Source organism: Pelodiscus sinensis, chromosome 1 (genome assembly GCF_049634645.1).
Source record: "Pelodiscus sinensis isolate JC-2024 chromosome 1, ASM4963464v1, whole genome shotgun sequence".
Taxonomy (NCBI): domain Eukaryota; kingdom Metazoa; phylum Chordata; order Testudines; family Trionychidae; genus Pelodiscus; species Pelodiscus sinensis.
This window is the reverse complement of record NC_134711.1, coordinates 177,624,988-177,641,110: the sequence shown is the minus strand read 5'-3', so window position 1 is coordinate 177,641,110 and position 16,123 is coordinate 177,624,988.

Below are 16,123 nucleotides of genomic sequence, written 5' to 3'. Positions count from 1 at the left end.
TTTCCATCCACATGGTCTTCTCTGGAGGATAAAAAGCCTAAAGAGGGATTTAAACCCTCCCCATCTTTAGAATAATGCAGTGATAAATGAGAGTCTTAAGGTTTGTTTTTTCTTCTCACATTAATTTTGCATTACTGTAGCTCCATTGGCTTCAGTGAGGTTGCTCCTGATTTAAATCAGTGTAAATGAAAAGATAATCAGGTCTTTAGGGTATGGCTATATAACCCACACATGACTATATTGCACTATTCTTGCACAAGTCTATGCAAATGAAGCACACTTCATTAGCATAATTAATCAGGGGGCATTTTTGTGCAAAAGGCTTTTGTACAAAAAGGAGTTGTGTAGATGGCTCCTTTTTGCGCAAAAAAACCCTTTTACCCAAGAGCCGTTCTTCCTGAAAAAATGAGGAAGAACGGCTCTGGCGCAAGAGGGGGGTTTTGCACAAAAAGGAGCCATCTACACAGCTCCTTTTTGTGCAAGAGCCTCTTGCACAAAAATGGCCCCTAATTCATTATGCAAATGAAGCATGGGGATATGCTAATCCACACTTAATTTGCATAAGATTTTGTGCAAGAAGGGAGAAGTATAGACGTAGCCCTAGTGTAGTTCACTGTCCCATGCAGTGGCACCTACACAACAGATTAAAAAACAAGGGACCTCTGCAGTGTTGGCTAAGAGCCAGCTGGTTTTTATCTCAAAGGGTAGAGGCTCCTATACTAAGCTCCAGAGGTTCCAGGTTCAAAGCCTCCTGATAGCAGTTACATCTACATTGCAGTGGAACCCATAGTTGGCCTGTGTCAGCTGATTCCAGTTAAGGGGCTCAGGCTAAAGTACTGTTTTATTGTGGTGTAGGTATTTGGACTTGGGCTGGAACCTGAGCTCTGATATCCTCTCCTAGCCTGAGCTCAAAGGTCTACACTGCAAACTCTGAGAGCGCCAGTCACGGGTTTTTAATTGCAGTGTAGACATAGATAGTGTAGCATGTTAGGCAGATTCTATAGAATTATGTTTCTCTTTTGGCATGGATGGCCTTTCCCATATTCACTATTTTTGATAGCAATCTTTTGATCCATTCTTTTTTGCTTTATTCTCTGCATGTTCTAAAATGTGATATATCTTTATTACAGTGGTGAAAGCAGCATGATATGGCACTGCAGTTGTGCTGAAATGTAGACACCACGATGGCAAAAGTTGTATATTTTTCCTTGCCATTGTAGGTAATCCACCTCTCCAGGGCATATCTTCAGTGGGAGTTATTGTTGATCTCTAACTGCATCACACAGATTGCAAAATTTCTGACATCTGTAGGTGGTGTAACTAGACTGACCTAAATTTTAGATGTGGACCATGCCATAACAAGCAATGAGTCCATCTGGAGAAGATGTGAAACAAGAATATGTTAATATGTGCATGAGGCAGTAGGTAGCAGTTCAGATTTTGAAAAATAACTGAACCGACTATGAGGGGAAAATAATATCCTTTAAATAGAAATTTTGTGTCCCAAATAAAATCCCTATTATAGATATTGTTAATTATTAGTTATGACCTGATATTTACTGAAAATTGAAGAAATTTAACAGTTTGGTTCTTCTCAAGGCTATTCCATAGCTTTCAAGGGAGTGAATTTAGGGAAAGTTAAATAAGTATTTTATTATTCTGGTGAAGTCATAAACATTTTGGAATAAAAAATGAACATCCCTAATTTAGTACAGAAATTGGACCAGGACTACCTGGACTCCAGAGAAGAATAAAACTCAGAACATTTCTATTTATCTGACATCCGTTTCTTTTGCTTATTACCATGCAGTTAGCTAAAATGATAAATTGATAACTGGAGGTCATGTTTGTTATTATTCTCTCTTTAATTTTAGAAACTTTTATTTTTAGTAAATTTAGCTCTTTAACAATGAATATTCCTTTTTTGATTATAAGCTTTGTTTAGAGATTTACTTCGACAGCTTTTCCCCCAAATTGGCTCATTTTAATGAGGTATCCAAACATGTTTGATGGCGGAGCTGTACCTGTGACCCTTCCATTATTTATTTTTCCCACAAAGGAACCTGACTTATATTTTGATTACTGTTTACCATGAAGGGCATTCTTCTTACAATAAAAACAATGAGGAGTCCTGTGGCACCTTAAAGACTAAAAAATTTATGGACTGCAGCTCATGTCAGACACATGAAGTGGAAGAATGAGATGGCAGGGAGATATACTTACATACAGAGATGGAAGTGTTGCATCAGGCTTAATGAGGCTGTGAAGAGAGATGCAGCCCACAAAAGCTTATGCCCTTATAAATATGTTAGTCTTTAAGGTGTCACAGGACTCCTTGTTGGTTTTGCTGAAACAGACTAACACAGTTACCTCTATGAAACTTCTTATAATAATAATACTTAGCTTATAATAGCAATTTCTATCCGATGATCTTAATGCTTTGCAAAGAAGATATGTATCATTGCCCTCTTTTTTTAAGTAAGAACCTTCCTATTTTAAAAAAGTTGTTTAAAGCTAGTTTAAGGAATTATTTGTAGAAGAATGACAGTAAGAAAGAGGAACAGAAGGTTGAACAGACTGCCAGCCAGAGATGGAATTCATTTTAATAAATGTGCAAAACCTCCCAGGGCCCATATATAGGAATGGAGGGGAAATCCAAATAATTGTTATAATTTATATTCTTGGGTATAAAAACTGAAAACATTTCTTGAGGAAACAAACACAGTGAGAACAGAAATATGGTTGGAAATAAGTAAAATCTGCTAATCAATTTGTTATACACAAGCAGAATCCATAAAGGAAGCTTTCAGTCTGACTTTTTATGATCTTTAGTTAGAGTAAATCCTTATAAATATTTGGACTCATGCCTACAAAAATCATATTGTAATTCTTAATAAAATGAACTCCCATCATTCTCATCTAGTTTTCCTATGCCCTTTTTAAAATGGGCAGAAATAATATCTAGAAGGATTTTTCATCACACCATAAAATGGGACACAAGTAAATATAACAAATCATGGCTTTCATTCTCATTAAATGTCAATAAGATTCTAATTTGTTTAAAACACATATCTAAAAGGGAATAATATTTTGTAAAGCAGAATAATGTCATTCCTTTATCCAGTGAGCCTCTGTTTCCACAAATCTATCAGCTAGAAATGGAGAGGAAAATACCATTTCAGACTGGCACAATCTCTGAAGGGACTTCAGTAAAGAAATGCATGGCTTCATGGGGTTTTCAGATTTAATTCTTTGGTTGCTATTGCTTAGGTCATATGCTATAAGCCAGTTGGATCCAGTTTATCAATAGAATGGCCTAGTGGCATAAGTAGTCCATGGGGAATCCAAATGACAGCAGTGTTATCCTGAGGAAGTTTTGCATTCTGTAAATACCATTTCTGTGAAGAACAGGAAAGAGGTGAATGGAAAGAGAAAGGGTCATTGGGCTAGAGTCACACAGGGTGGCTACGTCTACACTGGCATCCGTTCCGGAAAAGGGATGCTAATGTAGCACGTTGGAATAGGCAAATCCACAGGGAATTTAAATATCCCCCGCGGCATTTGCATTAACATGGCTGCTGCTTTTTTCCGGCTTGGGGAAAAGCCGGAGAAAAGCGCCAGTCTAGACGTTATTCTCCGGAAAATAAAGCCTTTTCCGGAGGATTTCTTATTCCTACTTTCAAGCTAATAAGCGAAAGTTCTTCTTCGCACAGCACATAGTCAACCCGTGGAACTCCTTGCCACGGGAGGCTGTGAAGGCTAGAACTATAATAGAGTCTAAAGAGAACTTAGATAAATTCATGGAGGTTGGGTCCATGGAGTGCTATTAGCTAGTGGGTAGGAATGGTGTCCCTGGCCTCTGTTTGTGGAAGTCTGGAGATGGATGGCACGAGGCAAATAGCTTGGTCATTGTCTTCGGTCCATCCCCTCCGGGGTACTTGGCGTTGGCCGCTGTTGGCAGACAGGTTACTGGGCTAGATGGACCTTTGGTCTGACCCAGTACAGACATTCTTATGTTGTTATGTTCTAACCTTAGGGCTCAGAGTCAGGGGTCTCACTGGACCAATTTGATTTTCATGCAAACCTGCTCCTTGGTTCCCATGTGGCCTTTGGTGGCCAGGCTGGCAGCTATCCTGCCCTAGATGGCCACATTCCTGTGACTAGTGCGGAGATCGTGGACATTGGAAGCCTTCCTCCAGATCTCAATGAGGTCCATGATCTCTGCACTAGACTAGGTGGGCGCCTGCCTCTTGTGGTCCCAGGCAGGCTCCTGGGAGCCACCAGCCTGGTCCTGGGAAGAGGCAGAGGGCTGAGTGGCAGTGGGTGGATGGCTCATGCTGTGCCGTGCCAGGTCTGCTGTCTGGGTGCTGGCAGGCTTGCAACTGACACAAGCACTGTAGCCAGACCATGCCCCTTTAAGGGCTCTGGGGCTGGAAGGGGGGGGGCAGAAAAGTTTCTCTGGTTTGCCCAAAGTGGCCACCAGGGCAACCTGGGAAGGGTTAGCCTCCAACTAGTTCGTATTAAGTGGCTACACAGCCCTTAATTTGAACTACTTAATTCTAACTAGGCATTACTCCTCGTAGAATGAGGTTTACCTAGTTTGAATTAAGCGCTCCGCTAGTTCGATTTAAAATCGAAGTAGCAGTTTGTAAGTATAGCCGCTATTAAAGTTAATTCGAACTAATGGCTGTTAGTTCGAATTAACTTTGTAGTGTAGACATACCCAAAAGGACTTAGGTGCTATGTACCATATTTGGCACTTAAATCCTAGAATCAAGCCCCACTGGGATTCACAAAACCTTGCTCAGCTGCCCTTGAATCCAGTAGGCCTACATTTGCTCAGTTCCTGTTGTTAAGCAGAAAGAGTTCCTTAAGTACTTATGTTTCTCCCTCTGACTATATAAATTGCAAGCCTATGCCAGGCATCCAGACACTTAAATCTCAGTGCGATGAATGAAACAGGAGAAGAAAGATATTTATCTGCCATGATTTATTACAGGGCCCAATCTAGTAAGCATGGTCAGAGCTTGCTTACTAGATCAAGTGCCTGTAGGCAAGCTTACACAAAATGGCCAGAAGAGGACTACCTCCCTCCTAACTTCTAAGTAAAGGTATTCACCTAGCTCATGGGAGAGCCATGGCTTAAGTACCCCCTGCAACTGAGGGGAAGAAAGTATGTGAAGAAGGATCTGGCACATCTCAAGCATGTCCCTAGCAGCTGGGCTGTGGGATAGTCTCATAGGGAACTTTGTTAGTTTCGTCTGCTGAAGCTATATAAATAATTTTAAAGAATTTTGCCGTTGACTTCAATAGAACCAGGATTTCACCCAAGGAGTTTATCCACCAACCATGAATAAATTTTTGAAGAAATATAAAAAGTAATTTTTGTGATAAACACAGAATTTTCTCTTGTTGAACAAGTCGAATAATGTTTTCTAGTGATACATGCACTAATATTTATTAAAAATTAAAAAATATTAAGTAAACATAACCTTGAATAATGCCTTTTGAAATTGTTTACTAATCTGTAAAGAAATAACTCTGAAAGGATGAATTCCATGGCTACACTACGCACATTTGTCAAGCAAGAAGGAAAAAAAGGACATGAAATTCAGCAGCTTAAGCTGTAAGATACATTCTTAAGGCTTCATTTTCTGGTCCAACCTCTGTGGCTTTTATGAATTTTATTTAAAACTTCAAGGGGCTGTATCTAAGAACATTTTTTTAAAAAGAGATCTGAAAACTCACAATAATTGTCCGGTTTTGACATCAAAAGTTGTGCTCTCACAACACTACTCAAAGTCCAGAAAAAAAAATTATACGGGAAAAGATGCTGATATCAGGCATTTCAGAATCCCCTTTAAAAGCAATATACTGTGTTGTAGTCAGAAGATAGCAGATGTACTAATGTAAGTGGAGAAGGAGATTCTTATGAGAGGGAAGGCACAATCCCAGAAAGGAAACTGAATCATAAAAACCTAATTAGACCACACTACATAAGAAAAACCCAGACATCAGAGAGCCACATTGCAACATGGTGATAGAAGTGGCAATCCATTGGAGTCACATAGAGAAAATGAAGATTCGTGTTTGTTTTAAAGTGGGAAAATAATTTTTATTTAGAGTACTCTTTGATTTCATATGAATACTATTTTAAAACATTTTTCTTCCTGTATGAAGAACAAGAAGCAAATGAGTGCAACAATAATAATAGTTAACATCTACTCTTTCTTCAATAATGCTCAACAACAGGGGCTTTCCTCTGCTTTGTGATTCGTGAAGCATGGTATCATATAGTAGTCCTATTTGTGAAATAAAGTACTTTGGATTAATTAAAAAGTATTTTCCTTTTTATGATGAGCTGTGTTTCTCTGTGTCTTAATCATTTCTTCCAATCCTTTTCCTTTGAGTTTTATCAAGAAAGATTTTCCCAAATTCATGACCATACCATTTTTCATCTAGTTGAGAATTCTTTCTAAGCTCTGGTCTATACTTATTTTGAAATAATAAGCAGAGCATCCACACTACCAAGCCCCTTATTTTAAAATAACCTGATCGTGTGCTGAGGGATCACTTTCCAGGGGAGTGGTTCTCAAACTGTGGGTCAGAACATCAAAGTGGGTCATGACTTCATTCTAACAGAGTCATCAGGGCTTGTGTTGGACTTGCTGGGTTCCCGGGGACAAAGCCAAAACCTGAAGCTCACTGCAAGGCTAAAGGGCTTCAGTCCAGGATGGCAGGGCTCAGGTTTCAGCCTCCTCCTAGGACTGAATCTCTTGGGGTATGTCTACACAGCAAAGTTATTTTGAAATAACGGCTGTTATCCTAGCATCTACACTGCCATTCTGTTATTTCAAACTTAAATCGAATAGCGGAGGGCTTATTTTGAAATTGGTAAACCTCATTCCACAAGGAATAACGCCAATTTCGAAATTGCTATTTCAAAGTAAGTGCTGTGTAGACACTTATTTCAAAATAGGGGGCTTCCAGCCTTCCCAGGGTGCCCAGGTGGCCACCCTGGCCTCAACCAAGAACACTCCACTCCTTCCCCGCTCCCAGGAGCCCTTAAAGGGGTAGACTCTGGCCACAGTGCCTGTGCCAATTCCAAGCCTGCCAGCCCAGAGCCAGCAGTCACTGCCCCGACTGAGTGGCCCCAAAACATGAGCCAGCAAGCCACTGGCAGCCAGCCCTCCACCACTCTCCAGGAGCAGTCTGACAGCTCCCAGGAGCCTTCCAGGGCCCAGAGAAGGTGGGCACCTTCCTGGTCCAGGGTGGAGATCGTGGACCTTATTCAGGTTTGGGGGAGATGGCCCCTACGTCCATGATCTCTGCACTAGATGGAGGAACGCTGCCATCTATGGCAGGATAGCTGCCAGCCTCGACACCAAAGGACACATGCGAACCCAGGAGCAGGTTTGCATAAAAATCAAGTTGGTCTGGTGAGACCCCCAACCCTGAGCCCTCCCCCTTCTTCCTGTTGCTTCCCCCTTCCAGCTCCCTCCTCTCAGGTTTCCCCCCTCTGCTTTCCCATCCTCTCTTCCCCTCTCCTGTGTCCTTTCCCCAGTCTCACCAGAGTTTCATTCCCCCTCCCCAGTTTTGTTAAATAAAGAGAGTTTGTGTTCATGTATTTTATTTGACATCAGGAAGGGGGGTTAGGGAGGGATAAGTGGAAGAACGTGAGGGAGGAATGAGGCACAAGCCCCCAGTGGGGCAGACCAGGGAGGCTCTTAGTGCTCCTCATGGTGGAAGCTCTCCTGCAGGGCCTCCTGGATACTGACAGCCCCCCCCCGATGGACCTCCCAGATGGCAGCCTGCAGAACGTGCAGCCAGGTTCACAGCAACATGTCCAAGAGAAGCACCAGAGTGCCCAGGGGCAGCTCTGGCTCCATGTTAGAGAGTGCTGTGGTGTCCCGAGTGAGGGCAACCAGAGCATGCAGAGACAAAATGCTTTGCCGTCCCTCATCGAGGAAGGCAATCAAGCAGGGAAATCTGAGAACTGGCTGTTGTGGGCGGGGGAGGGGGGTCCCTTTAAGCACAGGCCTCAGATAGCCTCAGATAGCCTCAGGCAGTAGCCACACAAAGTAACTCCTGACCTGATGCCCTGCCGGACCTGGTTGCAGCCAGCCTTAAATGCGATTCAGTGTCCACTCTGTGTGGACGCACTATTTTGAAATAGCAAAAAGCTGCTTTGAAATTAATTTAGTGTGTAGAGGCATTATTTTGAAATAAGATATTTCAAAATAACGCTGTAGTGTAGACATACCCTTGGAGTCCTGCTTTGGCTCCTCCTACCCAGGACTGCATAAGCCTCCTGGCCCAGGGTGGCAAGGTTTGAACATGCTCATGCTTCAGTCCTCTCTCCTGTGACATTGTATTAATTTTTGTTGCCAGAAAGGGGTCACAGGGTAATAAAGTTTGAGAGCTCTGTCCCAGAGTAACGATTACTACTCTGATCTTAGAGTATGGTACCAAAATCCCTCTCTCCCACCCAGATGTCCCACCCCTTATTCTCATGAGATTTCTACCAACTGTCTGGGATGAATTCAGAATAAGGTCCATATGATGAGGTTGCCCACAAGGAAGTAAGTTGTTTCAAGCTAGACATCAGTTCTATGAGAGAAAAGGCTGAGACCCAGCCACCAACTAAATCCAGTATTTCAAGGCTGGTTCTCTGCTATCTGGATCACAGCACAGGACAAGACTCTTAAGGAGGTAAAGACAGTAGCCTTAATAGTAATATATGGCACAAGTCTGGAAATGTAAACTTTTGTCATTTACCTCTAGGACTGTCTGAGATTGTGGACAGGGTAGAAATGGGAGAGGACTATGAAAGTGACCCAGTGCAGGAAGGGGATGGGAAAAAGTCAGTCATGCCAGCTAAGAATATGATTTTGACACTATCCAGTATATCATAGAACCATAGAGCTGGAAGAGACCTCAGGCAGTTATCAAGTCCAGTCCCCTGCCCAAGACAGGACCAATCCCAACTAAATGAACCCAGCCAGGGCTTTCTCAAGCCGAAACTTAAAAACCTCTAAGGATGGAGATTCCAACACCTACCTAGGTAACCCATTCCATGCTTCATGACCCTGCTAGTGAAATAGTAATTTTTTCTAATATCAAACCTAGACCTCCCCCTACTGTAACTTGAGACCATTGCTCCTTGTTCTGCCATCTGTCACTATTGTGAACAGCCTCCCTCCATCCTCTTTGGAACATCCCTTCAGGAAGTTGAAGGCTGTTATCAAATCCCCCCTCATACTTCTCTTCTGTAGAAGAAACAAACCCAAATCCCTAAGAGTATGTCTACACTACAAAGTTAATTCGAACTAACAGATGTTAGTTCAAATTAACTTTGATAGGCGCTACACTAGTGCTCCGCTAGTTCGAACTTAATTCGAACTAGTGGAGTGCTTAGTTCGAATTAGGTAAACCTCATTCTACGAGGACTAAGCCTAGTTCGAACTTACGAGAAAGCCTAATTCGAACTACCTACTCTGTGCCGCGTGCAGCCACGGGCACAGAGTCTGAACTACCGGTGATTTAAAAATTGCGGCGCCCGGCAAGATGCAAATGAAGCCCGGGATATTTAAATCCCGGGCTTCATTTGCAACTTCAATTGACTACATTAACCACCCTAGTTCGAACTAGGGTGGTAGTGTAGACATACCCTATAGAGAGAACTGCCAGCTGTTCTGAATAGAATAATTCCTTTTTTTTAACTTCTCATCCTCATTTTCTGTTTTTGACTGCTGGTGAAGGATGGATGTGATGTACCTCAGAGAAGTGCAAGGAATTTCAGTTAGAATTAGGCTTTAGTGTACCTGGAGGGAGGGTCAAGCTACAGCAGGAACAGCCAGGGAAGGGGTGCATGTACCCCAGCTGGGGCAGGTCCAGGTTCGCCTTCCCCTTGAGCTTCCTAGTCTCATTGAGGAATGCAGTAAAATGTGTACTTTCCCCTCGCTCCCTGAAGAATATTCCAATATGAATCGGGGAGGGGGAGATTCAGCCTTCCCTTCACTCCCCCACCCCCTAAGTACACCTGAAGATTGTAAGCTCGAGGATGGGGCAATCCTGGATGGCAGGGGCATGCCCCTGCCTTTCTCTTTTACCTTCCTGGTGATTCTTTCTTTTCTATATGGTTTTATGAGAAGCGATCCCATTAGAGGCACATCCCATTTTCCTGTCATAACTAAACCCTGACCTTGCTTTTAAGTTATAAGAGGAAGCTGCATACCAAATTTGGGTGGTTCTAGCTCTTACTGTTTAGAAGGCGTTCTTGAACAAACTAATAGACAAAGGATGCACAGACAGTACAAACTCTCTGAAATAGAGTAGCTAATCCAGCCTAGTCATCTATGTATTTCTAAGTTACTATAATCATAAGCATATAGTAATTTATGTTTTACTGAATTTCTTATTTGAAGAAACTACATAGTATGAATATAAATTGTGCACAGAAGTCTTCCATACACCATGTTAAAATACACCATTTAAAAAACAAACAAACATGCATTCAGGTTTCAGACACACGTATACTAATAATGTAGCTCATTATTTATATATTCAATGCTCAGAGAAAGCACATGGAGTTGTCATACATAACCATGCACATTCTGTATTTGAAGGGATAAATATTATTATACTTTTAGGTTTCCAAAAGAAAATCATGCTGCTATATTTAAAGTATTTGCAAGTGGTTAAGTTATTTAAATTAATGGATTTAGTCATAGTACAGTTAAAATCACCAATAAAAGACTTGTAACTATCTGGATTAGTTATCAGACCAGCTATTATAATCCTCATTCTAGTGAATTTAGGCTTTAAAATGAAATAATTTGGCTATGTCTACACTGCCCCTCTCTTGCCCCTCTCTTGTGCAAATGAGGTGAAGCATGGAATATCTCTTGTGACTCATTTGCAAAATTAATGAGGCTCCGTTTTTGTGCAAGAGGTTTTTGTGCAAAAAGGAGCCGTCTACACAACTCCTTTTATGCGCAACAATCCCCTCTTGCACAAGAGCCATTCTTCCACATTTTTTCCAGAAGAATGGCTCTTGCACAAGGGGGAGGGTCGTCTTGCGCAAGAAGGAGCTGTGTAGATGGCTCCTTTTTGCTCAAAAGCGTCATGCGCAAAAACAGAATCTCGTTAATTATGCAAATGAGGCATGGTGATATTCCATGTGTTGTCTCATTTGTATTTGTTTTTGTGGAAAAGGCTATAGTGTAGACATAGCCTTTGTGTAGTGGACAAAACTGAAAGGGAAAGGGGATGGCTCCTCAATCCTAAGGGCAGTTCTATGCTATTCCACTCCATGAAGGTTTTCATCTATATCATCTGACTGGGACCCTAAGGTCACAGTCCACGAGGTAGAGTTCACTGAAATGCAGCAGACTCTAGCAAATAACTTATTCATTTTACTGGTCCCCAAAGAATTATTTAAACAATTCAGTCAAATACATTTAATTTGCTTTGAAATACATTATTTTTGTTTTGGTTTTAGAGGGCTCTTTAGCCTTTTAAAAAAAGTTGAAGCCAAATTAGAAATTTCAAATTGGAAAAAAAGGAAATGTTTCTTACAAAAATGTCAAAATAAAATGTTTAATTTTTTCCATTTTTTTCTTTTTACCAGAACAAACTAGTGAATTCAACTTAAATTTGTGAAACATTGTGTGAAAAATTTTGCTTAGCCTGAAATGCACTCTCTGTGCTGGGACTGGGAACGACACAGTGCAAGATCTGACTATTCTGGCTATACATCCCTCAGGAATTTTTCCATGTTCAGGGAGGGACCTAAGCCAGCTTTCTGAACATCAGTGGTTCTGGACCCTGGACTGAAGAAGTTTGTTTGGAAGTAGTGTACATTCATGAGCAAAATCTATGAATCTTCAAATTAAAATATAAGGAGGAAATCCAGAAATCTATGAAAACACTAAGGAGGTGTCCAAAAAATACTGAACTGTTAATGCATGTACTTTCTCCCTCTTCCCCTCCCTCCCCCAAAAAAATTATGGTGGACAAAAAAGATAAAGAGACAGAAACTGAGATGTGAGTAAAACATTATCAACCTTCCCATTATGTTGCCTCATGCAAATTTTGCTGAGGCTGTTGGCTAACACATACCCACTCAACATTATTAATAAAACATTGAAGATTGTTGAGATGGTTTCTTTAACAGTTTAAATGTCTTATTTTTCTACTTTGCTATTCCAGCCTAGCCCTCTGTGAGACTGACAGAAAAAGTCCTGTCTTATTGCCTTGGAAATCAGTGGGTATTCAGCATAGGCTTAAAGGAAAAAAAATGTGTAGAAAATTGAATGATGATGGCAATCATTTCTAGTTCTCTATCAGTAGCATTTGCTTTTTAAAAACTACAAAGGAAAATATAACACATCTGACAGGTGCTTGTTGCAGAGGATAATATTGCATACTAGAAGTCATTGCCTGGGTCCTCCAGGGAAGGGATCTGGTGCTGTGGGGGTTCAGGAGTCAGAGCAGGGCCGTAAGAATGTGTGGGGGCAGTGCAGGAGCCTGAAGGCAGGAGGTACAAGAATCAGAGGGTCATTTGGAGGGTCAGAAGGGGCTTAGGGAGGAGGGGTACCATCTGGAATTGGCCTTTTCTTTCCCTCCAGCCTCCTCCCCCTCACCCCCCCAATAGGAGGAGCCTTTTCTTTTCTCCCCCTCAATCCCCAGTCCCCACCTCCTGGATTTCAGGAGTCTTTTCTTTCCCCCAAACCCCTACCATGGCCACCAGTGGCCTTTTTTCTCCCTTCTCTCCCAGCTGCCAAGAGCCTTTTCTCTCCCTGCAGTCCCCTCAAGATGCCATGGACCTTTTCTCTCCCAAGACAATGCTGCAGCCTAGAGCAAGGAGGGAGAAAGGGTTTGGGCTGCGGAGCTACTTATTTCAGTGCTGGCTGGCCAGAAGGCGGAGCTCCATCCCTGCAGGCCACTCCCTAGCTGATACAGCTGCCCCCAGTGGACACTCTCACTATCACTGAACCACCGCTCCCTTTCCCTGAACCACCGCTCCCTTTCCATGTTATGGAACCCAGTCCGTTTCCTGGTGTAGCCGGCCAGAGTAAGTCTCAGGTCCGACACTGGGCTCTCAAAGTACAAAGGACGCCACACAGGTATCTGTCATACACAAGGGCTGTGTCTTCACTGGGCCACTTATTCTGGAAAATCAGCCACTTTTCCGGAATAAGCTGCGAGCTGTCTACACTGGCCCTTGAATTTCCGGAAAAGGAACGATGCTCTACTGTACAAAATCAGCTGCTATTCTGGAAAAACTATTCTGCTCCCACTCTGGCATAAGTCCTTATTCCAGAACACTGTTCCAGAAAAGGGCCAGTGTAGACAGCCCAGTAGTCTTTTCTGGAAAAAAGCCCCGATTGTGAAAATGGCGATCGGGGCTCTTTTCTGGAAAAGCTGCCTGCCAATGTAGACGCTCCTTTTATGGAAAAACTGAAAACGGAATAGTATTCCGTTTTAAGCAGTTTCGGAAATTCATGCCAGTGTAGACGTAGCCAAGTAGTTTATTTCCTGACAGTTAACAGCTGTGCCCCATAAATGGAAGAACAATATAACAAAGAAGCGGCATATCTTACATCCCTTCCTGTAAGCCTGGGACCCTGGGAAGGCTACAGACGAAGTGGGAGGTTGTCTCAGCTTCCTAGGCGTCGGTAGCCAAAGCCCATCAGTAAAGTCCAATTTGCTAGGCTTTGAGGCAGCCTTAAATACAGTTTTCCTGCCTTGTTTGGCAGTTTGGAAATTTCCGGGGCTTACTCATTAATGCTGATGTAGAACTTAGCTGTTAGTTATTGACCTAGTTCTGATCTGGATCTTTCTGTCCTTTGGCCCTGTTTACGTGATCAGTATGTTAGGATAAACAGAATTGTTTATGCGTCCTTGCCCTTTACCCTTATCTCATTCTTGTTCTTGTTATATTGGTAACAATGCTTATCTTAAATGGTGTATGTTCCCAAAGACTTGCTTCTGGCTCATCAGATATAGGGAAAAGGGAAAAGGGGAGGGGGGGAGAAGAATGCAGGCCTCATCACCCCTAAACTAACACGTACAAAGTTCTTCCACAATTTACCACTTCACCTGGTACTCCCAGTTGTCCTGGCACATCCAAACCCTGAGCTTGATTTAAGTTAGGAGAAGAGGGAGCTGAACACCAAATTTGGTGGTTTTAGCTCTTACCATGTAAGAGGAGTTCTTGAACAAATGGACTTGCAGACCGATATACAGATAGACACACAAATCTCTAATAAATATACACAAGAGTTTCTACAGCTCTCAAAGAATTGAGCCATGCCTCATTAGTAGATTTCTGCATATGATATGCCTCTGGTTTAAAATGTTTGTTTTACACAATTTCAATTGCTTGGGGTCCAGCCATTTTTATGTGTAACACATATCTGAAGTATTGGGTCAATTTTAAATCAGGATGTTAAGGAATTCATAGAATTTCTATTAAATCCAATTAACCATGAGTATAGACTAAAGCAGCATTCATGCTGGTAAGATCAGAGAGAATTATATTCTATGTAACTCTCCAAACCAGATCCTATAACTAATTGATTTGGAAATAGTGTGCTCTTAGTTTCCAAAGAGTGGGAGTAACCTTGGATTTATATGCTATGCCCAGAGCAGTGATAAGGAAGGAATTCTTTTTTTAATAAAAATCCCCCTTGAAATATTCCTCAGAGAGAAGATCTGTAAGTGCAGATTGTATTTAAATCTACTTTCTGCTCCTTTAGTATATTCTACAGTTAATTTGGTAACACTGATTTGTTTTAGAACAGGGTGGGCAATAAGCAGCCTGCAGGCCGGTGGTGATTCACCAAGGTTAGCAGCTGGTAGGCTGCTCGCACTTTATTTGCCTGCATTTGCACAAGTACAGCCACTTGTAGGTTCTCTGGCCATTCCTCGCCAATGAGAGCTGTGGGAAGTGGTGTCCCGGTCCATGTTGCTTTCCACAGTTCCCACTGGCTGCGAATGACAATTTGTGCCAAACAGGAGCTGCAAGCAGCTGTACCTGCAGACATGCAGATAAATAAAGCACCGACTGCCCTCCAGGGGCTGACCCTTGCCTCCAGCTTATAGCCCACTATAATCATGTTTTGTGTCCAAAATGAATCTGTTCCTAAGGTCACCAAATGACATAACAGAATATGCGAAAGGACTGAGTAAACACACTTCTACTGACAGTTACTCAAACTTATATTCCCTTGGCAAATGGGAAACATTTTATTTCAATATTATGCATAAAATATCACAGTATTTTAATAGACTCAACACCTCTTCAGCATGTGCTTTTAAAATAAATATCTATGTAATTATCATTTTAATTGTGTTGCTATGTGTCTTTGATAAATTTGTAGCACTTAAGGAAATATATAAAAAAGAGAGAATTTAGATACAGCAATTTTTATTATGTAGGTACTTTGTAGAAAATTGAGTTGCTTGTGCTCTGCTGCCTACAGTAGATCTTGTTTGTTCGCAAAAGATAATCCCCATTGTTCTCTTGTCCCTTGTCTTGATCTCTATCTACTTTTTTTCTTTTCCTTCCAGAATTAGCCAGTAAGTTCCTTGGAGAAGGGTAAATTTCATCTTGAATGTCTAGGAAAAAAAAATAACACTTCGATAGATATTGTGTTAATATAATACTAATACTAATACTACTACTACTACTAATAATATTTATAAAGTACAGCAGTTAAAATGTTTGAAAATCATCTTTTGCTCAGTTCCTTGCTATTAGCTGGATAGAGTGCTTTTAACAGAATTGCAACATAAAGCACTGAAAATTCATGAACTAACCCCACAAACTCATAAGATTTCCTTTAAAACCTTGAGGTTTAAAAATCTATTTAAAAAATGCTTTCTCTGTTGAGATGCCTTCTGTATTGAGCCTATGGTGTTTATGTTTTCAAGGATTTTTTCCCCCACAATCATCATTCCAAAGCTGAGATTCTCACATTGTTATGTGATTTTAAGAACTGGAGCTTTAGAAAAACAAAATATCACAAAACCAGTGATAACATTTCCAAAATTGGCAACACTACATTATGTACTCCAAAATCCTATTGAATTCAGTAGTACAATAAGGCCTGAC